We start from the raw sequence: 24,457 nt of genomic DNA, 5'->3' as shown, positions 1-24,457 counted from the left end.
CAGTACAAGGAATCAAACTGAGAGCTTTGCACATTGTGACTAGTGCCTCTACCACTGAGCTACATGGCTGATCCTTGTGATTTCCATGAATGGTCCTGCCTCAAACTTAATTTTCCTTTTCAGTCCACTATTAAATAGATTCATCAGCCACACAAAGGGGCTGTTTACTGTGTCTCTAATACACAAATGGACAATTTCTCATTCTGATAACTCTCCTGTGTATAAAAACTAAGTTTCCTAGACTAGTTATTAAAATGTTCAAGGTAAGAGCCGACCAGGTTGAAATGGAAGTGATGTCATCTACAGAAGAAGCCTTTTGAGTGCATTTAAGTCTTCCTATCTTAAAATATCAGATAACAGACAATTCTGTACCAGCAGGATAGAAACAGAAGAAAATTGCAAAAAGAATGGACCACCGTGGAGAAATTTACAATCTATACATAATCTGTACTAAAAGAATAGGCTAATCTCTTAGAGTGTGGAAATGTGTGCTAAATTTCAATAAAATCAGAATAAAGCAATAACCAGACAAGCAAAAAAGGCTAAGAAAAAAAGTGTATGGTTTGGAGTGTAAGTTAAACCAATCTGGGCAGGAGAGAGAGTTCAGAGGTTAAGAGCACTGGCTGCTCTTCCAGAAGACATGGGCTTAATTCCAAGCACCCATCTGGGAGCTCACAACTGTTTGTAATTCCAGTTCCAGAGGATCCAATACCCTTACACAGACATACCTACAGGCAAAACACCAATGTACATAAAACATATCATTTTTTTAAAAGTTACACCAAGTTAAATGTGTGTTTGAGTGAAGAAATTAAGAAATAATTTTACATAAATATAACAATTTGAATCTTTGCAGATGACCCTTGATAACACCTAACAAAATTTTTAAAAATTGCTAGACCCATAAAAACTATAGGAAAATGTGAATCGGAGCTGATAGAAAAAATACACAAATTAATTCCAAGATGATTCGCAGCCTGAATGTAAGAAAGATTTAAAACAAAATATAAATGTTTAAATAATTAAAATGGAAATGGTTACAATGAGAATAAAGCTGGGGATTCCTACCAGAGAAGTGGAAAATATTCAAAAGAATTATTGTAAATTTTAGAACTGACATAAGTCATCTGAATTTTAGAAGTTTTATGAAAAGGGCCTAAGGAAAACACGCAGTTTACAGACAGAAGGCTGGGTGGACTTAACAATAGGTCTAGTGCCCGATGACTAAGATAGAGCTCAGAAAACTTCACCTCCTCATAGTCATGTCTGATTTCCCCTCCCACACTGAGCTATGGCTGGCCTAGTTAAAAGATAGAACGTGATGGAAGTGCAGGTCATAAAGGCTCAGGAGATGATGTCTCCCTCCCTTTGTTTGCTCATTCTGAAGAAAGGGCACTCACAAGCAGACACATGCAAAGTCCTAGAAAGAAGATCTGACTCATTAGCTGAGTAAGTGAGCGACTCCAGGAGTAGATTCCAAACTCAAGTCAAGCCACAGGTGACTGCGGCCACAGCAAGCATCTGACTGCAAATTCCTGGGAGAACTGAGCCAAATAATTCAATGAAACAGTTGATCATTCCAGATAACTCTGTGTACACAGAAATCATGAGAGACAAATGAATACGGTGACTTCAAGGCAGTAGATTCTGGATTAACTTTTATTCAACAATAAAGAGCTTATTTTAAAAAATGGTTATTACCTAACCCAGGAAAAGGAAAGAGAAGACACTGAAAGAATACGCAAGAACCTGGTGGGTTGGACAATACCGTGATTTCTTACTTACAAATAAGAAGACATAAGACTAGGGTAGGAAACCTACTTGGAAAAACTATAGCCTGAATTTTCCATCAGATTTGTTGAAATAACATTAGTTATAGATCCCAGAAACTCAACAAACTAAACAGCAGAGATAACACCATCTGTATCAAACTTGAAGCTGGGAGATGTTTTTGTTAGGTGCTGAACGTATCTGTATTAAACATTTAGGAAAGTAACGATAGAAAAATAGATCGCTGCTCATCAAAAATAGCATAGCCTTTTTAAAATTCAGTTGTAATTTGTTCTGCCCATATACTGTCAGATGTGTGGCCTTCCACTGGAGTATGGTCAGTTTACCAGGGGCTAAACATTTTTTGGAAAAAAAATGTCTTTTTATTTCATGTGTATGGATGTTTTGTCTATATGTTATGTCTAAGCACTGCATTAATACAGTGCCCACAGAGGCCATTAGAGGGCATTGGCTCCCACTGGGACTAGAGCTACAGATAGTTGTAAGCTGACATGGGGTACTAGGACCTGAAATCTGGTCCTCTGGAAGAGCAGCAAGTTCTGTTGACCACCTAGTCATCTCTCCAGTTGTGAAGATCTACACTATTAAGACTGACTCCTCCTTGCAGCAGCTATCAATGACTAGTAGTACTTCAGCTATGGGGAGGACTTTGCTCTAACCTCCTCCTGTCATAGTAGAATTGGATCTTTCTTGAGCTCATACAGGTCTTGTGTATGTCATACTACTAAATGTTTATGTTCAGTTCTCTTGCTTCCAGAAGACCCTTCCCTGGTAGACCTCCATTGTCTTTGGTAATTACGTCTTTACCTTCCTACTTCTTCTGCAATGATTCTTGATACTTGTAGTTGATCCAATCCAAATGTATCCCTATCTACCTTATGAATGAATGAGACTCCGACTATGGTTATTTTATTTAACTTTGACAATTACTGGGGGGTAAACCCTAATCTACTTTTCTAACTGTTGACTGGCTACTTCCCCAACCGAGTACCCCAAATGCTTGCTGCCTCTCTTGGCCATGTACTCATGGTGGCTTCCTCCTCTCCCAGTCTTTTCTCCTCTCCTCCCTCTGCAACCCCCCCAAACAGGTAAATCAAAGCCCACCTACCCCTAATCCCTCCAGGAATTGGCTGTAGCCACTTTTGTATTTATCAAATAGTTTTAAGGAGCAAGGTTTGCACAGTAAAAGCTGGTAAGCATGAGAAATCTTTCATAGACAACTAGACCTTCAGGTAGAAAATTTAGCATTACAATGCACAGCAACAGACCAAATCTCAACAGAGCCTTCAGAGAGGCGCATGTGATATAGATGCCCATTTAGGGTTAAGCATGCCACAGTCCCTTATTCTCTGAACTTTGGCCAACTGTGAGTTTTTGTGTTATCACTATCTACTGCAAGTAGAAACTTCTCTAATGAAGTGTGAGATATGCAGATATAAGAGGAGGTAAGTGGGAGTTGATTAATATCCATTTAGCTGAAGAATAGCAGTAACTCTTCCTTAAGGCCTATTGTGTATCTAGGGACAGGTTCTTGGCCTGATAATGGTGCCAGGTGTGAGTTTCGTCTGTAGAGTGGGACTGAAAGCAGAAGGCGGATGGTTGCCCACATGAAGTTTGTGCTACTATTGCAGCCAAAACTGGGTGAGTAGGGATGGGTGGTTGAATAGGAGGATTGGAGGTTGGTGAATAATCAAAGCACATTATGCAGAAATCTCAAGACTTTTTCATAAAAATATGGCCAAAAACTAAAGTAATGAACTCTCAAATGTAATTTAACTTAGAAGATGTTTGACTACTTAAAGAAATAGAAAAGCCCACAAAATGTCTTTCAAGATTGAAATTCAAATATGGGTAAACTATGCATGAAAGAACTCATGGCCAAGTGATTATCATGATAAAGAAATGTGATTTTGATAAAATTAAATAAACAATATAACACCAAGATAGAGAGAGAGAGAACAGAATTGAGCAAGAATATACGTATGAAAATATGTTTATTTAGAGACAACATACAGTTAAAAAGAACTACAACATTTGATTTTATGATTTATAGTGTACATAGGAGTATAATATGGCATAAAATACTAGATACAATCCCCCATGCGTAGTATTTTAGAAAGATCTAAGATAATATCACAGAAAGCAGATCTATGCCTTTCAGGGCCCATAGTGGAGGAGGGATCAAGAGGAAAGGGTGGTGGAGGGGACTTGTGGAAGGCGTGATTATTGTGATATAAGGACTTTGCAGATTTCTTGAAACTAAAATACACCTTTAAAAATCTACTAACTTTGTTATATGCAAATTGCATATCAATAATGGCATTTAATCTATTGACTAAATAATAACAGCCAGAAAACAGCCAAAGCTCTAACTTAGGAAAATTCAAAACACCACAAATATTACAAAGAAAAAGTTTAATTCTTCTATATATTGGATTGATTCAGAATCCTAAAATTTATCACTGAATTTGGCAAAGTCACAGCATACAAATTTGTATAAAACAATTCATTAGGGACTGCAGAGATGACTCAGTGGTTAAGTGTACGTGCTGCTCTTCCAAAACACCCGACCTTTGTCCCCAGCGTCCACACCAAGAGGCTCACAACCACCTGTAACCATCCAGCTCTAGGGGACCTGATGTCCTATTCTAGAATTCTTAGGCCTCTACACACACATGACACGCAAAGACACAAACACAGAGGGCATACACACATACACACCACACACATACACAAATAAATAAATAAATAATTTAAAAATCAATTTTATTTCTGCGTACTAAGGCAATGATAATATGGATATAAACAGCCCATATACAATAGAATAAAAAAGCATAGGAACATGTTATCAAACACTTCAAGTTTTCAGTTCCTCTGTTCTTGAAGTTATCAAGATTTTCTGACAGAAATAAAACAAGATACAAATAAATGTTAAGGTAACATCATTGATGAGAATATTCAATATTGGTAGCAAATCTGTCCCCCTTACTGTTGGGGGCTGATTTTTAACAAGATTTTCCTGCATAAAATCAAGCTTTTTCTAAAATATGTTTTGAAAATCCTATAAAACAATATTGTAGAGAACAAAGTTGTAAGTCTCAATTTAACTTAAGACTTACTATGAAGCTACAGAAATGAAAAGATCTAAAGGCAGAAAAGAGAGCTTAGCAAAAAAGAAAGTTCTAAAGCATATAGATGTGACTAATTCATTTTTTAAATAATTTGAAGCATTAAGTGGACAAAATCACATATTTCCAAAAAGTGATAACAGGAAAAAAAATGGACCCCAACATATTCTTTTCATCACAAATTAATGTGTGTCATAAACCTAGGTGCCAAAGTTAGACCCACAATAACACTCCTGGAAGAAAATGGTAAAAAAATTATCTCCCAGAACCACCTGAAGCTTGAGATGTCTCAGACATGACTTAATGAGGTCTCTATTCTCTAAAAGAGAAATATTTAAAAGTTAGAGTATAAGCAATTTTAAATTTTCTTTACAGAAAGAGATGTAATTAAGAAAGTGAAACAGCTGGGCAGTGGTGGTGCACACCTCTAATCCCAGCACTTAGGAGGCAGAGAAAAGTGGATTTCTGAGTTCGAAGCCAGCCTGGTCTACAGAGTGAGTTCCAAGACAGCCAGAGAAACCCTGTCTTGAAAAAGAAAAAGAAAGGAAGAAAGAAAGAAAGAAAGAAAGAAAGAAAGAAAGAAAGAAAGAAAGAAAAGGGGAAACAAAGTCACAAACTGGGAGGTAGTATTCTCAAGAAAAATACTTGATGAAGATTATACATCGAGAATATGTAAAGCAATTTTGGAAATAAATAAGAAAAAAAACTTTAGCAACAAAGGATACTGGAAAACATACAATGCTGTTTAAAAAAATCAAGAGGGCTGGAGAGATGACACAGTAGTTTAGAGTACTGGATGCTCCTCCAGAGCACTTGGGTTCCATGTCACAATGCTCACATAGTGGTTAACAAACAGCTGAGGGGCCAGCCACAAGGGAGCCTACATCTTCTGCTTCTGTGTGTACCAGTCGACATGTGGTACACAGACACGCATGCACATAACACTCACACACATAGAATACAAATAAATCTAAAAGAATAATGATAATAATAACAATAATAATAAATAACGAAATACCAGGTTAAGGTTTTCTGGAACCCTTCAGAGAAATAAGGTCACAGAACAATGAACTAGTCTAAAATCCAAGACAGGTACCTACATGACATGCAACCCATACACCAGTCTTTGCTGACCAGCACAAGATACACAGAATCAACACAAACAAGATACTAAGAAGTGTCTCTCCAACCTGAGTGTAGATACCTGGTGACCAGCCACCCACTTTTGTCCACTCTACGTAACATCTTCCTTGCCTTGATAGAATGTATCCCTCTACAACTGTAACCCAAAATATCCTGAGTGAGGTAACTCAGACCCAAAAGGACATGCATGGTATATACTCACTAATAAGTGGATATTAGCCAAAAAAAGTATATAATACCCAGAATACAATCTACAGAACTCAAGAAGGTTAACAAGTGAGGGTGCCTCAATCCCACATGTGAAGGAAAAAGAAAGCAGTGGTGGGAGGGGGAGGGGTGTAGAGGAAGGGAGGGAGGGGCCTGGGTGAGAGAGGGCACAGAGAGGGGAAAGGAGGAACATGATGGGGTATTGGGGGGAGGGGAGGGAGGGAGGGAGCAAGAATGAAGCCCTGAGAGCCAGCAGAAAGAATGGAAACAGGCAATCTCGGGAGGTAGGAGGCGGGCGGCGGGAGAGGGACCCTCTAGAATGTACCTACCAGAGACCTGGGAGGTGAGAGATGCTCAGGACTCTAAGGGAGGGACCTCAAATGAAATGCCCAACAGTGGTGAGAGGAAACTTGTAGAGTCTACCTCGAGATGGCAGGGCAAGCAGCTGACTGAAACAGATGCAGATACTTACACCCAACCATTGGACTGAAGTTGGAGAACCTTGTAGTTGAGCTAGGGAAAGGCTGAAAGAATCTGAGGAGGAGGGCAACCCCAATGACCAGCAATCTCAACTAACCTGGAAGCTGAGATCTCTCAGACACTGAGCCACCAATCAGGCAGCATACACTAGATGATACAAGCCCCCAACACACACACCAATATACACACACACACACACACACACACACACACACACACACACACACATATACAGAAGAGAACTGCCTCGTCTGGCCTCAGTGAGAGATGATGCATCTAACCCTTGAGAGACTTGAGGCCCCAGGGAGTGAGGAGGCCTGGTCTGAGAGATGGGGGAGTATATCGTCTTGGAGATGGGGGTGGAGGAATGTGATGAAGAACAGTTGGAGAATGGACCCGGAAGGGGATAATGACAGGACTGAAAAAAAAAAAAAGATTAAAGATAAGAAAAAAAAAGGAAAAAAATCTTAACACTCATTGACAATGCGGCTCATGGGATACCCATACTCAATGTCTAGATGTCTGTCAGATTTAGCCCTCTCTCTCCCTGGGAACATCTTGCATCCAGTGACTGGGCTCAGAGACATGGCCTCAGTTCCACACAACTCTACAGGAACACGCCATCCCCACAGCTCTCAGGAAGGTTCAGTGAGGCCTTGGGGTGGCCTCTCCCTGCCTGGTTTCATTCCTTACACTTATCACAGTCATTGGTCCTGATTGAGGCTCAAGAATCTTTTCTCATGCTTATTCTGTCTTCTCTATCTTGACAAACGCTTTTTTCAGGGGACTCGACTGTAAACGGTTAGCTGAAGGTAACCTAGGGAAAACAGGCTATGAAGTTGTAACTTTAGATAACAGTAGTAACTCTCCAATTGAAGAAGTGGAGTTTGGTTTCTTCCCAGGGTATTATGACAACATGTTATGGTTACACTTTCATTGCATAACAAGTTACTCCACTGCCCGAGGGCCTAAAATAACTGTTGTCTCTCATGATTGGGCTCAGTGGGGCACTTCTCCAAGCATCAATGAACTTGGCTGCAGTTGCCGTCCTCTGGGACCTTAATTGGGCTCATTCATGTGGATAGAAGCTAAGGCTCAGCTCAGTTTCAAGATGACTAGGATGTCAGTGAGTGGGCTGTTCACAGCAGGGAGGCAGGATTCCACGAGGGATGTTCCACTTGAAGGTTGGGCCAACCCCTCCCAGAGTACAGCCTTGTAACAAGCTACCTGAAGCTTGGGCCATACTCACCAGGAGAAGAAATACTATATGAAAATACTGTATGAAACCACGTGGAGGGATTATTTTAAAATGTGTGGTTGTCTTTATGTTGCAAACTTAAAACAATAGATGAAGTATATTACTTCACAGAGAAGTGTGTATTATGACAACTAATGTTGAAATGATGATGATCAATTAAAACACGCTCTTTCAAAATAACATAAGTCCTAGTAATTTCAACCAAACTTCAAGCAGTGAATATTTCCCATACTAGACATATGTAAGCTATTCCAGAACAGGGAAAAAATATGAGAAGCTTTGTAAATCATTTGATAAGAATAAAATAACTCTGTTAACAGGACACAAGATGTACGAGAGAGACATAATTGCAATTTATATGCAATGGTTTGAACATAAATGTTAAAATCCTAAAGTAAATATAAACGTACCAAAAACAGCAGAAAATTAATGATACTATAACAATCAAGCACGAGCTATCTCTATCATCAGCATTTGCACACACAAAAAAAAAATCAGATGTGACTCAACATTTCAGAACGTTAAAAGACTAAAGATAGGATATTGTTAGGGCTAGAGAAATGGATCAGTAGTTAAAATCACTCTTTACTCTTGCAGAGTACCAGGGTTCGGTTCCCAGCAGCCACAATGAAGGTTAACAGAAGTCTGAAACTACAGCCCTCTTCTGGCCTCCGTCAGCACCAGGCAAAATGTATATATACATGCAAGCAAATATTCATATACAAAATACATAAAAACCTTTCAAAACAGAGTGTTGTTGCACTAAATAGTTACTACACTAGACAGAATTCATCAGTTGCCACACTGGTTTAATCTTTGCTTTATGATATTATGCTCATCCACCATATATCTAAATTAATATTAGTCTCCTTCCTCCTTGATTCGTGGGCAATCGGTCCATTACTGTGTCCTCAATGACTCTATGGCTCCTTTATCTTTTTCACTTCAGTTATGTAATAAGTTCCTCCCTGATGTTTGGTTAAAAAGGGGAAAAAGTCTTGAAATATATAGTTAAAAAATAATTATGTAACTGAAGCTTTCAAAGAACACCTGATTATACTTAAGAAAATAAACAAAATATCAATGTCAGTAAAATGAAGAGAAGCCCCATTCGGTTATATTCAGTGTTTTGTTTTGTTTTGTTTTGTTTAATGATTCAAAAGTAATTAGCCAGAAAATGCCAAAAGGAAACAATTTCAATCCAATAAAAGGTGTTTACATAAAATCTATAGGAAACATCATAATTAATGGCAAGATCTGGCAAGCATTCTAATTAAGACAAAAGCACACAAAAGATGCCTGCCACACTGTTAAGGTGATGTATGAAGCCACAGAGAAAGCACATGGAAAACAAAGAAACAACAATAGTGTTCTTTCTCTAAACAACATCCAAAAAGAAAAGGGAGATCGTAAAAATATAAGATACTCTAAGAATGAAATTCTATACCTACTTACTTATATTATATATTTATATCTAATAGCTTCTTATTTGTGAACAAGAAGACACCACAACAGTAAAAAATAATCTAAAAAATAAAATCAGTTGGAAAGGAATTTTCAATTATATGTGTATACATATTATGAGATCTATGTAATTAACCCTAGAGTTTAAATAGGGAAATAAATCTGTAAAACTGAATAGAATACATAAGAGATTCATGTGTATATAAGACTTTATGATTAATTTGATTTAATTTCCTAATAAGTAGGAAAAATGCTTTATCATTAAACTGTAAGAAAAGCAGCTATCAATATTAAAAAGAGCAATAAGATATCTATACCTCATATCATCTACTAAGACAAGTTTGACGACTTTGAAGCATAAAGGATTAGGCAAAAATGTGAATGTGTTAGTATATATAATGCAGACTGCCTTCCAAAGCCATGGGCTAAGGACCTTAAGAATTCAAGGCTGGGGCTGGAGAGATGGCTCAGCGGTTAAGAGCATTGACTGTTCTTCCGATGGTCCTGAGTTCAAATGTCAGCAACCACAGGGTGGCTCACAACCATCCATAATGAGATCTGATGCCCTCTTCTGGTGCGTCTGAAGACAGCTACAGTGTGCTTACATATAATAAATAAATAAATCTTTAAAAAGAAAAAGAATTCAAGGCTTGAACACTGAAGGCTAGACAATTTGTAATAAGTTGTATTTATTAACAAATAATAGATATCTCCTAGGTAACTTTAAAGCTTCTGTATATTTTGGAGAACAGAAAGGATAAAATGTAAGTGGCAGAAATAAATTATCGCAGCATACCCAGCAAGCAAGGTATTAATAACGATAATATATAAAGCTCACTATGATTTAGGCAAAGACAAAGAACTTGATGTTAAAATGAGTAAGAGATGTTAGATGGCAATTCTCAAAGGAGAAGTCAATAAATGAAGAAAAGACATTCATTCATAGCAGTAATCGTGTGTGTGTGTGTGTATGTGTGTGTGTGTGTGTGTGTGTGTGTGTGTGTATCTTCCAGCCTGCCTGGCTCTGCGTGTGACTGTCAGTCTCTTTATGTGTGCATGTGTGTGAGTCTGTCTGACCCTGTATGTGTTTGTCTCTCAGTGTGTGTGTGTGTCTGTCTGTCTACATCTGTGTCTGTCTGTCTGTCTTTGTATGTGTTTCCACTTCTAGATGGCATAAACTGTTTTATTTAAGAATGATAATAGGGGAACTGCAGTACAGCCAGCAGAAAAGAATCTTCTCGATGAAGTATTTGGGAAAGGCACCGAGGAGGTAGACATTTTAAATCTCAGATTTCCTTGGCCTTGCAAGTTTGCCTCTAGCAGCATATTTTCAAAATTACATTCACAAATTTCAAGGCCATTTTACAGCTATCACCCATATTAGTGCAACTTAAAATATAGAAATGCCCATTTATGTACAATGTGGGTAGAATATAATTCATGGCACATTTAAATGAATAAAATCCCTTCTGGTCTAGGCCGGTGCCCTGAGCAGACCTTGGGCTCGAACTCCTCAGCCAGTCCCACAAGACTCAGAGGAAGCTCTACTCCCAGGCACTCTAACAGGCCCAGGATCATAGGATCAGCTTGGTCACACCAGGATCACAGGGTCTCCAGAGGCAGCTTGACCCCCAAGAGCTCTGACATATCCAGAATCTCAGGATCACAGAGAAAGCTGAACTCTGAGGAGTGCTGACACAACTAGGATCACAGGAGGACAGGCTTCAGTCAGATACAGCGAGGGCAGGTAGCACTAGAGATGATAAGATAGCAGGAGGCAAGTGTAAGAACATAAGCAACAGAAACCAAGGTTATTTGGTATCATCAGAACCCAATTCTCCCACCATTGCAAGTCCTGGAAACACCATCACACCGAAAAAGCAAGATTTGGATCTAAAAATCATTTCTCATGATGATGATAGAGGACTTTAAGAAGGATATAATAACTCCCTTAAAGAAACACAGGAGAACACAGGTAAACAGGTAGAAGCCCTTAAAGAGAAACACAAAAATCCCTTAAAGAATTACAGGAAAAAACAATCAAACAGGCAGAGGAAATGAACAAAACCATGCAAGATCTAAAAATGGAAATAAAAACAATAAAGAAATCACAAAAAAAGACAACCCTGGAGATAGAAAATCTAGGAAAGAGATCAGGAGTCATAGATGCAAGCATCACCAACAGAATATAAGAGATAGAAGACAGAATCTCATAGATATGGCAGAAGATACCATAGAAAACATTGACACATCGCTTCTCGGCCTTTTGGCTAAGATCAAGTACAGAAAACATTGACACAACAGTCAAGAAAAGTGTAAAATGCAAAAATCTCCTAACCCAAAACACCCAGGAAATCCAGGACACAATGAGAAGACAAACTTAAGGATAATAGGTATAGAAGAGAGTGAAGACTCCCAACTTAACAGGCCAGTAAATATCAATAAAATTATAGAAGAAAACTTCCCTAACCTAAAGAAAGAGATGCCCATGAACATACAAGAAGCCTACAGAACTCCAAATATATTGGACCAGAAAATAAATTCCTCCTGTCACATAATAATCAAAACACCATATGCACTAAACAAAGAAAGAATATTAAAAACAGTAAGGGAAAAAGGTCAAGTATTACACCAGACTTCTCACCAGAGAGTATGAAAGCTAGAAGATCCTGGGCAGATGTCATACAGACCCTATGAGAACACAATGCCAGCCCAGGCTACTATACCCAGCAAAACTCTCAATTACCATAGACAGAGAAAACAAGATATTCCATGACAAAAACAAATTTACACAATATCTTTCCGTAAATCCTGCCCTGCAAAGGATAATAGATGGAAAACACAAACACAAGGAGGGAAACTACACCCTAGAAAAAGCAAGAAAGTAATCTTCTTTCAACAAACCCAAAAGAAGATAGCCACACAAACATAATTCCATCTCTAACAACAAAAATAACAGGAAGTAACAATTACTTTTCCTTAAGATCTCTTAACATCAATGGACTGAATCCCCCCAAAAAGACATAGACTAACAGTCTGGAGACATTAATAGAACTCAGCATTTTGCTGCATACAGTAAGTGCACCTCAGTGACAAAGACAAACACTACCTCAGAGTAAAAGGTTGGAAAACAATTTTTGAAGCAAATGGTCCCAAGAAACAAGCTGGGATAGCCATTCCAATATCAAATAAAATCAACTGTCAACCAAAAGTTATCAAAAGAAGATAAGGAAAGACACTTCATACTGGTTAAAGGAAAAATCTACCAAGATGAACTCTCAGTTCTATCTGTCCTCCAAATGCAAGGGCACCCACATACATAAAAGAAACTTTACTAAAGCTCAAAGCACACATCACACTCCATACAACAATAGTTAGAGACTTCAGCACCCCACTCTCAGCAATGGACAGGTCATGGACACAGAAACTAAACAAAGACACAGTGAAACTAACAGAAGTTATAAACCAAATGGATCTAACAGATATTTATAGAACTTTTTATCCTAAAACAAAAGAATATACCTTCTCAGCACCTCATGGTACCTTCTCCAAAACTGATCATATAATTGGTCACAAAACAGGCCTCAACAGATACAAGAAGAATGAAATAATCCCATGCACCCTATCAGATCACCACAGACTAAGGCTGGTCTTAAATGCCAACAAAAACAATGGAAAACACATATACATATGGAAGCTGAAGAACGTTTTACTCAATCATAACTTGGTCAAGGTAGAAATAAGAAAAGTTTTAAAGGCTTTTTAGAATTGAATGAAATTGAAGACACATCATTCCAAAACCTATGGGACACAATGAAAGCAGTGGTAAGAGAAAAACTCATAGCTCTAAGTGCCTCCAAAAAAAAAAAAAAACCAAAAAACAAAAAACAAAAAACTGGAGAGAGCTTATACTAGCAGCTTGACAGCACACCTGAAAGCTCTAGAACAAAAAGAAGCAAATACACCCAATAGGAGTAGACAGCAGAAAATAATCAAACTCAGGGCTGAAATCAACCAAATCGAAGCAAAAAGAAATATACAAAGAATCAACAAAACCAGGAGCTGGTTCTTTGAGAAAATCAACAAGATAGATAAACCCTTAGCCAGACTAACCAGAGGGCACAGAGACAGTATCCAAATTAATAAAATCAGAAATGAAAACGGGAGACACAACAACGAAATATATCTTAAAATAATTATTCTGTTTGTTGAATATTAACAGTTGAAAATATTAAATTCAAAGAATTCAATATCATTCTTTTATATTCAGAGGTCCAGTTTGAACAGCACCAGTGTGTATTTTTCCTTTTTCCAGTGTGTATTTTTGGTCAGTTGTGCATGAAATTATTTTCAGGTCATCAATTTTATTTCACAGAACAATATTTGTTTGTTGTGTCCATACCATGTTTTTCTGTTTGAGTCAGTAGTATCTACAGATATTGTTGTATTCTTTAGGATTGCCTTATCTCTCCTTGACCCTTTGTGTGAGCTGTAAAATGATTTAATAAAATATGAGAACTAGTAAAGAAAAAAAAATGAACGAGATCTACTTACACATAGCACATCAGAGAGTTCCAATACATGTTTCATTACATCAAATAACAGAATAGGATACCATTCATATTAAAAGCTAAAAGCTCGACATTACAGAGCTAAGTGCAAATGCATGCGGAACATCAGTCCAGGTGGAAATGGTACCCTCAGTAAGGGGAGGTAAAAAGAGTGTGCTTAGCGTCTTTTCAGTATTTCTCTTAGTAGTTACGTGGGTTCAAAGTTCTTAACAGAGAACATGTCCTTGTATCAGTAAGGCCAGTCAGAATAGAAAGGTGCAACCATGGTGGGAAAATTTTCCCTTTTGGATCTCTAGACCCATTTTGTGAGGGACAAGATGGTCCTCAGTTTGGCTAGTCCATTCATTTGTCTTATTATCTGTGGTGTGAGATGGGACCAAGTTTTCAGTGAATGTAGAAGAAAAGCCAGGGTGTATTTGCAAAAGAGATTATTCATCACAGCAACCACCTCAAAATCCACCCGTGTAGATGCACATTTACTCACCTACCTTTGCACTTTTCCCCAGTGGAATTGAGAATTTTCCTTCCTGGAACTTGTAGTTGCTAAGCAACGATTCCTTCTCTGTGGAGCGTGGCTGCCACTCCATATTCACTTTTCACAGTCTTCATCTTTCTCTTCCTTTTCTCCTGGTCACTGTTACTCTTGTTCCCCTCAATCGCTCTGTAAGAAATTAAAGTCTTGTGTTTTAACTATTGTAAACCTGTAACACAGACAATGAAGACAAGCCCTCCTGACCCTCATCTAGGTGGGCAGCAACCTAGCAACCTAGAGATGGCTCACTCTCAGGATTGGACTTTGAGGATGGCATCTTGAGTCTTAGAGCTTTCTGTTGATGACTTTCAGGTACCCCAATGTCTACTGTAATTTATTCATTATCAACTGAGCTGCTAAGATATTTTCTGCCATGTTTTGAATACTGGGAATACAATGGTCTTCACCATCAAGAAGATGATATTCAAAGGGCTCTTATGAATTCATGTTCTTGTCTTGACTATTCAACGTATTTTATCCTGGCCCAGGTGATGGCTGGATATTGAAGCAACTTCATGTGTATAACTATGTACAAAGCCCTCCACTCTGCCTGTATGAAATGATGGGTGCAAGATGTTTTTCTCCTGTTGCCTACAGAGCCTGATGATTGGGAAGGACAGGCCTCAGAAGATGACCCAAGTCCTGAAATTTGGGATGACAGGTTTATTTTTCATCCCTTTACATTCAGGTATGTATTGGTTAATCTGTGTGTGATTAAATAGCATAGTGTTTGAGTACCACTGCCATGGGAAAATCCTGCCTGATTTTACATGTTGTTTCAGTTACTTCCTAATGGAAGCTTAGCCAAACTTATTAATTCCACTTTTGTAAAATAGAGATAGTGGTATTTATATCAACTAAAATTTGTATAAATTCCATAGAACAAGTACTGAAATGGATGCTCACAGAAGTTTCACTCTCTGTTCTATTGATTCAAAACCGCCTTAGTAGTTCAAAATGGGAAGGAGAAAGGCTTCCTTTAAATGGAACTGTATCTGTCCTTCCCTGACTCCCAAGAACACAAGATGTCTACCATGTTTGCCTTATCTGATAGTCATAGTGTCCAAGAAGATCCATCGTTCCCAGGAGCCCACTGCCAGATGAAGGAAAAGCAAGGAGCGGCAGCTAACAAAACGTAAGGCCTGGTGTTGGAGTCAGGCCTTGGAAGAAAACAAGAAAGAAAAAAAAAAAGAACAAGAAAGCACTAAGACCACTGAATAGAATCTAGTAATAGAAGGTACTTTCTGGGAATGAAAGACAGGCCTTTTAATTTAGAGGAGGTGGGGGACTAGATGAAGAACAAAATAAACACCATTGACAATTGCAATATTGTCACGGGATTTCCAAATGCAGAAACGTTTCATGTCATGGGGCCCGAAAATAAAAAGATAGAAATCTTAAGGGAAGACAAAAGCAATTTAGAAAACACAAAGTCTGAATAATCACATGATAGGAGATCAGAGGAGAGAAACGATAGGCAATAATTGTACACTAGAGGGAAATTCTCTAGATTCAAAGAACATTGGTGCTGTAAATGAAAAACTGCAAGCTGACGCAGAGTATGCAGGGTTTGTAAAAGACAACACCTGCATTTTCACCAACAAATGCTTCAAAACAGAATTAGATAAGCAGGGAAAAAGGAACTGACATCAGATTACTTTTCTGCCGTTCTGGGGATGAGATGACATCTAAACACCATCTGCAGGCTACTCAACTCAGAGAAAAGAGGTACCACCTGGTCAGCAAGAATGCACAGGCGCTATCAGCTCAGATCTTAGCTGAGGGGAATAGTCAAAACGGAATGTTATCCAAAGAAATGAGTCCGAATCGAAATCTTAATGCAAAGAAGGGCAAAGAACAGGAAAGATGGACAGAGATGAGCTTTGTAGCCTATTCCTGCACGTGAGAAACTAGAGTGATTTGAGCTAATGAAGGGCTCTGAGATAAAATTATTCCCTGAAGTCAGATAAAAGAATAATCTCCACCAAAGTCCCGAGCAGGAGCAGTCAATAAGAGGAAGAGGAGTCAAAGGATGCTCATTAGCATTTAGCAAGAGGAAAGACCCCACACCATCAGCAACACTGTCTAATGATGGCGGCCTGCTGGATGTGCCCTGAGCTACTGGGACAGGTCCTTCCATCATGACTGTATCTACCTACACAAACAAGAATTCTGACCACACAGGGGCTTGTGGTTTTTTTGTTAAGGGACTCTGAAAGCTAACAATTCAACACAGCTCCAGAGTGCCAACTGGGACCTACACTGCTCTATTCTGCTCTGTCTCCTTTCTTGTGGATTGTGATACCATAATCTCAACATGGCTGTTCAGTCTCCAGGGATGGTATGTCCATCTTTGGCAGGATGAAGTGGAAGGCCAGACAACACAGGCTGACTGAGTACAGTGCCATTTTCCTAGAGGCTCAGTCAATAAATGTTTTCCTGGTTGTCATTAGAAAGTGATTCATAAAAAACAAAACAAACAAACAAAAAAAACATGAGCAGTCATACTTTTACGACTTTTACGACTTCTGCTTCCTCCAAGATCAGCATTCCTTTTCATGCAGAGACGGGGAGAATATGACAGACACCAGCAGTGGCCACAACAAAGTTGTTTATATTTTGTTTTCATGTTCTCTGCAGGAATTTGAATTTCAAATAGCAAGGTAACTTATAGCAGAATGAATACATTTCAGTGAAGTTAAATTTTCAAGCAATCAAAAGGAAAAAGAAAAAAAATAAAGAGTAATTGAAGCCAGGCAAAGGCACGTAAACCTAGGTACAATCTCTGCTACTGGGCAGCTAGGGGTGAGAATACCAGTTCAGCCGGACTAGGAAAAGAGTGAGAATCCAGCCAAAGACTTAAAAACAAACAAACAAACAAATAAAATGGGGGTGCTATGGGGAGAGATTGCATGGGTAAAGCAAAAGCCACAGTACAAGCATGAAGACCTGGGTTCAGATGTCCAGAACTCACATAAGGCGGCATGTGGCAGCATACCCATAATCCCAGTGCTTGTACAGTAAGATGCAGACAGGTAAAGCCCTGGAAGATCATCAGCTGCACTGATGTCTGCAGTAGAAAATGACAGAGTCGCTCCACCTGACTCAAACAAATGGAAAGGAAAGAACATCTCTGGAGGTCGTCCTGAGAGCACACAAGTATGCTGTGGCGTGAGCACTGACCCCTCCACATAGTAACACTTACACACACACACACACACACACACACACGCACACACACGCACACACACATGCACACACACACGCACACACACACGTGCATACACACATGCACACACGCACACACATGCACACACATGAACACACATGCACACGCACACATGCACGCACACACATGCACACATGCGCATGCACATGCACACATGCGCGCGCGCACACATGCAAACATACATGCACACACACATGCATACACACATGCACACACGCGCACGCACACACACGCGCACGCACACACACGCACACGCACGTGCTTGCGTGCGCGCGCGCACGCGCACACACACACAAGGATAAAAGAGAAAGGGAACCTGATTACACCAAGAGAAACAAAGGAAAAGAAAGGATAAAGTAAAATTTATGGCAAATATTAAATAATATTGAAGGATATTTGTAAGAAATTGCTTTAAATAGTAGACAATGCACTCCAATTTTATGAGAGAGAGAGAGAAGGAAGGGGAGAAGGAGGAAAGAAGTAAGAGAGGAAAGAAAGGAAGGAAGAAGGGAAGGAGAAAAAGAGGGAGAAAAGAAAGACTCATCTCTGTTATTAAGAAATATTCTTAAAGTGATAAGTTAAAATCTTCATATTGGACAAGATACATTTTGTACACTGTACAATCCCAGTCACTGCCAGAAGAGGAAACTCATTACATACTGATGACAGACACAGGTTTTGGAGATGTAAGAGATAATGACTAAAACTAGGTAATAATGGTTGTAACTCTAGAGACAGCCAGCAACAGCAGAGGAGCCTTCCCTGTCATCTGAACAGTTCATTCAGCCTGCAAACGAGCTGCTTATTTTCTAGTAGAGTTGCAAGGTGTGAAGGAATGGAAGGAACACCAGGCAGGCAATTATAACCCCTGAAAGTAACTGCCAAGCCTGAAATGAATACAGGGCATTCCTGACCCACTTTCTGTCCCACCAGAACCTCGGTCGCAAAGTAGGTTAACAACGCTGGGTTCTGCCTTCATAGTTCACGATTAGGGCAGACAGTTCTATTCTGAGATGTATTGGAAGGTCAAGACTCCCTATTCCTGAAAGCTCTTCTCATTTCAGGAAATATCCCAGCTTCTACCAAGTGCTAAAATATCTTTACTAACACATAAGAAAATTGCTTTATTAAATTGACATGTTTTCACTAAAAAAAAAGAGAAAAAAATCATGATTTTTTTTTTGGCTCATTGATATCATTCATCAAATACGTTTAATGAAGTAAATGTCCTGAGAAAACAGAACTAATTAATTTTTTTCTCATTATAAGACTGTGTACAAGTGTTCACAGGTCCCTTAAATTGTTGCTCCAGGATGAGGGCATAGTGACCTTTCGGCTTGAGCAGTCTGCTTGGCTGACAGGTGCTTGGGCACAGAAGTGATGCCATCACATTGGTCACTCTCTTATCCCCTGGATTTCTGAAAACAAACCATTAACCTCTTCCCCAGCCTACCTGGTCTCCCATGAATTGATGAAGTTTTGCATCCATTTCCTCCTGAACTCATCCCCATCTGTTTATTGAAACAGTTCTCACATGCAATCTGAATATGTAGTGGTTAGTGGAGAAGTAAGACCACACGTTAAAACAGACCTGAATCTTACAGAAAATGGAGCTGTAAATTACACAGTCCAGTTGTGATTTGAAGCAGTGCAAACTGCCAACAGTGTTTCTAATAAAATATGTACTGCAACTATATATAAAATAATTTTAAATATTACATGTGAATTCCTGATGAACCTGGGAATTTAAAATCACTAATCCATCCTTCAAAGAAACAATCTGCCACATTCCTAGAAGGATCTTATCACTTAAAAGGGCCGTTTTAAGTTATCTCAGTGACAGGGAGTGCTAATTACATTTGTTTGTTTTTTGTTAGGGCAGTTCCATTGATAGGTAAACAACTCTACATATCGAATGTGCTCATCTGGATAAATTTGGTAACATGCAAACACAAGATTCTATCTGAACAATCAACGTAACAGAACCCATATTTAGTTTCTTATATTTCTCTGTTTTTTCAAGTTTGTTGTACACAGCAAGAATACATAATGTGAGATCTACCTTTTAACAAATTTTGAACTGCACAAGACTACATTGCCCCCACACTAAACGCTATTATCAAACAATAGATGTTGAAAACTTCATATGATATACCCGAAGCTTAACCCCCACTTAAATCTCCTATTTGGTGTGTGACAAGACTTTTCCTGAAGAGATGCAACACACACGTGTGAAACCTCTTCCGGACAGCTCAGCTGTTTTCTGCTTCTTCCAGGCAGCTGGTCTGTGCTCAGAGTCTTCTTTTCAGGTTGTCTTTTCTGAGAGTGACTCCCAGCAGTTTTTGATGTCTACTCTTGAGAGGGAGGAGCCTTGTGAGTCCGGCTAGTTTCAGGGACTTCCTGAAGCTATTTTGGGTTATTAACTTTCTGTGTTAAGGAGCTTACTTGGAGACAGAATGTGTCAATCTTGGAGGAAACTGATACTTAGTAACACTTGCACCAGCCTCGCTGCCAAGGCCACTCCTGCTGTGTCATCTACACATCATTGTTATTTAGAAAGTTTATGAAAATATAATCACAGTTTTTGACACACCCGTAAAAGTAAAATACTCAGAAACAATACTGGTTGCTACTCCCAGCTAACAAACCAGCGTGGATCACTGGGTAAGGAGGTGTGGACCTACCTACCTTTCCCAACATGGAGGAGCCTGTCAGGGTCATCAGATCATCTGAAATAGGTCTGAGACCAGCTTGGTTCATGTGGATGCTAAGGCTAAATCTTCTGCTATAAAGAGAATGGAATAATTTCATTTGTAGTAACATGGTTGGAACTAGGACTCATTATGTGCTGTACTTCCACGCAGATGGATCTACTAGAGCAAACGTCTCATTGCGGATTTCAGTGATTTTGTTGTTTTCTGATTCCTTTTCTCTTGAATTTCGGAGTTTTGTAAAACAAGGCAGAAAACTCAATCAGAGGAAAGTGTAGTTAACTGAATCCCTTACGTTACATATCCTGTCTTCATGCAGCAGCAGCAGCAGCAACAACAACAGGAACATGGCCAGAAAGACCTGGAGAGTGGGAGTGGCCACAGAAGCACTCCAGAGAGAGGCACAGGTCAGCTATGCGCCTGGGCGCTGGCAACTGAGAGCATCCCCTGAGAGCAAGTGAGAAAATCCTCAGTGAAGGACACCTGTAGCTTGCCTGAAAGGATGAGCAAGGACCAACTTCCCAGTGCTTACACCTTCACAATAGTTCACATGACAGTTAGACTTTAGTCATTTCACATTTCAGTGTTTGTGTCAGTATTCCTTCATAGGTAAGTTTCTCTTCCTATCCTCCAAAATCAGAACTGCAATTCGTTTCTTCCATTTCAGGTATTTTGCTGTTGTCACTTAGATAACTTATGAGGTGTGTCTTAGAAAAGTCATCTTGGCTGCTCAGGGCTCAACCAGTGACAGGCTGACCTTAGAAGCGTAAAGATTGGGGTGGGAATGCTTCCTACCTGTATTCTTGCACTGAGAGGCAGAGACATGCAAACACCTGGACCCTACTAACTAGCTGCTCTAGCCTACTTGTTGAGGTCTAGGCCCAACAGAGATCCTGTCTCAATAGACCAAGTGGACAGTGCCCAGGTGCCTGAAATTGACATCTGCCTCTATACAAGTTCATAAATGCATGCACAGGCAGACATGCCCATAATGAATTTAGTAATCATGCTATATTTATGTAAACAGAATCCACTGTTATTTTAACAAAAAGAAAGTAGGGAATTTAAGACTTATCAGACAATGAAGAAACTACAGGGAAATACTGGTTAAAAAGAACAAGAGTTATCCCAGGGCTGCATCAGCAGAGACAAAGCTTGTGGTTAAAAATCCAACCAGCCAGTGCTGGTTTCTCAGGGGCTCAGGGAACAGACCCTGTGTAGCTGAGCTCAGAATCTAAGGATTCACTGAGGAGCCCTGCAAAAGGCTGCCTCTGTCTGTAAGGAGGCAGAGGAGGCTGGATCTGAGAGTGTGGGAAATACATAATTGGTGCCAGGATGAAGAACAACAGGCATGGTACCACCATGGGAGCAGAAAGGGAACCTACACTTAAAAATTGGCGTATTTGAGGAAAGTGTCTACTAAGCACTGTGCAAAGATAGACAACAGATGAATAGATGCATAGGTACATAGATGCAGAGCTGATAGGTGTAGGTAGGTGATAGATAGATAGATAGATAGATAGATAGATAGATAGATAGATAGATAGACAGGACACCAGTTGATTTATATGTTGGAGACAAGGAGAACCAATTATTAGCTGATAAAAACAAATTTGTAAGAAGATAATCCAGAAATTTATTTAAAATAGCCCACATTAATCAAAAGTGTGACGCTAATATAGAATGAATAAATCAATTTAGAAATGCACCCAGCTATACATGAGAATCTACTACAAGTGCCATTTCAAATACATGGGCCAAGACAGACTTACTTAACAGACGTGATTACAAAACCAAACCTCAGTAAACATTGTTGCAAGCTAACCTACACCCATTGCTGTACATATAACAGTTTAGGTACACACCAGTCACCACTGAAAACCCATGAGGAGGTGGACAAAGTCAGACATTCGCATACACCAAGAAATGTTTCCAGGGCTAGGGAGATGGCTCAGCAGTTAAGAGCACTAACTGCTCTTCCAAAGGTCCTGAGTTCAAATCCCAGCAACCACATGGTGGCTCACAACCATCCATAATGAGATCGGATGCCCTCTTCTGGGGTGCCTGAAGACAGCTACAGTGTGCTTACATAGAATAAATAAATGAATCTTTAAAAAAAAAAAGAGAGAAAAATGTTTCCAAAGAAACTCATACACATAAACACACATACAAAGCATATGTGTTTCAAAGCAACATCAGGAAGCACAGAGAAATCTATTCCTAACCTGTTGTATAAACTTGAGGCTACAGAGCAGTACCTCAACTAAACTTTAAATTATAGAACAGCTTCCTGTGGTGCAGCCTTGATTACATCCATGAAAAGAATCTTTCTTTTCCTCTGTCATTAGTACCCGTTTCAGCATCATTTGAACTTGTAGACCAGCACTATGTAGAGATGAAGATGCAAGATCTGCTCTAAGTGTGCACGCTGTTTATCTGTGCATGTATGTATGGGGCTCTCTAAAATTTAGTTTATATATTACATATATACATAAATATTTCCATGTATGTGTGCATAGATTACATATATACATATTTCCATGTATGTGTGTATATTTCATATATACATATAGGAATATATATCTTAAATACCTACCTTTCATTAGGGGGGTTCCTTTCTAATATTCAGAGAGCTAATAGGTAAAAATTTTCAAAGAATATTGTTTTTCAACTTAGAGACTAGGACTAGATAAAAATCAGGATTATAAAAGAGTGTGGAGCTGCTCCTCTGGAGAAATTAGCTTTCTGGTATGAAGCTAACTGACCTGCATGATAATTCAAGCAAAGTCGCAAGTTTGCCACATTATAAAGGCAAGGCGTTCCCACAGTAAAATAGCAATACTGTGGCAGGTGGAGCCACACGCCATACTAAAGCACAATATCTCCTCTCTAGCATTTTTACATGGAACACAAAGCAGGTAAGAGAACTAAAAAACAAAACGAAAATCATGGGATACATTTTGTACGTTATTCCTCTCTCTCTCTCTTTCTCTCTCTCTTCTTCTCTCTCCCTCCCTCCTTCCCTCTCTCCCTCCCCCTTCTCTCTCAGGAACCAAGAGGGAAGACAGCTAGAGAGAAGATGCAGCGGTTATGAGCCCACAGAGCTCTTACCCAGGACCCAGGTCAGGTTCCCAGCACCAACAGTAGCAGCTCACAGTAGCCGTTAACTCCAGTCCCAGGAATCTGACCCCTCTTCAGGCCTCTGTGGGCTCCAGCATGCACCTCACGCAGGGCTCACACACTCATCCTGGCTCAAATGCGTGTGCACAATAAACAAACAATGTTCAGGAAAAGAAACAAAATGTATTTTGCTTAAAATGTACATTCCATAATAAACTACTTCAAAAAAATAAAATTCTGAAGAACATTTACATGACAAGAATTAATGCCCTTAACAAAGGCTTTCACAATTTAACCACCCAATAGAAAATTGGTATGGAGTATGAGAAGACAGATCATAGAAAGGTGAATACAAATGGCTCTTAAAAACAGAGAGATGCTGGAATTTATAAGAAAACAAACAAAAACAAACAACAAAAAATGAGAGAAATTCTTAGAATCACAGAAGTGAGATTTTTTTTTTTAATTTTGATAATAATTACAAAGTGGAAATGTCTGAGAGTTTATGCATTGCCAGTATGTCTTAGGGTTTTACTGCTGTGAACAGTCACCATGTGTTGTGGGAAATATTAAAATCCAACCGGCAAGTTCCTATGCTACCGCCAGCAACTCTGCCCCTGCAGCCTGGCCAGCCATGCGCTGGCGGGCAATGGCCGATCTGTTTTTATCTCGTGGAGACTCTATGGCCCGAAGCTCCTGAATTGTCTCCACCCAGCTCACTAGGTTCTCACTGGCGGATCATTACCACGTCAGCCCCAAGCTTTAAAATCCCTCCAGGCCTTTGTGGTGCACATCAACCATACTTTTCTCCCTGGAACCTGAA

The 24,457-nt window shown here is 39.3% G+C and overlaps 1 protein-coding gene and 1 long non-coding RNA gene across 4 annotated transcripts in view; one reads left to right on the top strand and one right to left on the bottom strand.

The window, feature by feature from the left end:
- Camk4 (calcium/calmodulin dependent protein kinase IV) overlaps nt 1-14,545 on the bottom strand; it is a 245,925-nt gene extending 231,380 nt beyond the window's left edge. The window contains exon 1 of one of the 3 annotated variants that reach the window (XM_031365261.1): nt 14,531-14,545. The gene's annotated coding sequence lies outside the window, so the exon portion shown is untranslated. Of the gene's footprint in view, nt 1-1,250; nt 1,297-14,530 lie in introns of those variants that run through there. The other 2 variants (XM_031365258.1, XM_031365260.1) reach the window with 2 other exon arrangements.
- LOC116086959 lies at nt 1,076-23,811 on the top strand. Its single transcript, XR_004117211.1, has 3 exons — nt 1,076-2,582; nt 15,172-15,262; nt 23,564-23,811. It is a non-coding gene; the product is annotated as an uncharacterized LOC116086959 (long non-coding RNA).
- Nucleotides 23,812-24,457: the final 646 nt, after the last annotated feature.

Source organism: Mastomys coucha, unplaced genomic scaffold (genome assembly GCF_008632895.1).
Source record: "Mastomys coucha isolate ucsf_1 unplaced genomic scaffold, UCSF_Mcou_1 pScaffold13, whole genome shotgun sequence".
In the NCBI taxonomy this organism is placed as follows: Eukaryota; Metazoa; Chordata; class Mammalia; order Rodentia; family Muridae; genus Mastomys; species Mastomys coucha.
Note: the sequence above shows the minus strand (reverse complement) of the source record. Positions and strands in the feature narration are given on the sequence as shown.